This window comes from Penaeus monodon, chromosome 19, assembly GCF_015228065.2.
Source record: "Penaeus monodon isolate SGIC_2016 chromosome 19, NSTDA_Pmon_1, whole genome shotgun sequence".
Taxonomy (NCBI): Eukaryota; Metazoa; Arthropoda; class Malacostraca; order Decapoda; family Penaeidae; genus Penaeus; species Penaeus monodon.
Genome location: NC_051404.1, coordinates 4,921,624 through 4,921,932, shown reverse-complemented (window position 1 = coordinate 4,921,932; position 309 = coordinate 4,921,624). Strand labels below are relative to the sequence as shown.

At 38.2% G+C, this 309-nt stretch overlaps 1 protein-coding gene across 1 annotated transcript in view; it reads right to left on the bottom strand.

Moving 5' to 3' along the window:
* The window catches only part of LOC119585312 (canalicular multispecific organic anion transporter 2-like), a 29,058-nt gene that overhangs the window by 20,323 nt on the left and 8,426 nt on the right, over positions 1-309 (bottom strand). The gene's annotated exons all lie outside the window — the stretch shown is intronic.

The window sequence follows — 309 nt, the reverse complement described above, 5'->3', positions numbered from 1 at the left end:
GCCTTGATTTACTGCAAGGGATCTAGCAACACTGACCTTGAGTTAACATCTCCCCAAGCGTGACTTTGCAAAGCTGCCTCGTAATAACTGCTTCTTCCTTGCAATGGTAAGTTAAAAGCCTTTATTTTGCCTTTTGCATTATCCGTAATATTGCATATGATTATAGCATCTGTGATTCGGAGAACTGCTAAAATGCGTATCACTGTGATGATGTAAATCCGATCTCTTCAATATTCACGAACTTCTAGCATGGAGTTATCAGTTTGTATATATTTATTCGCTAGACTTACAATAGCCATAGCTATCCTA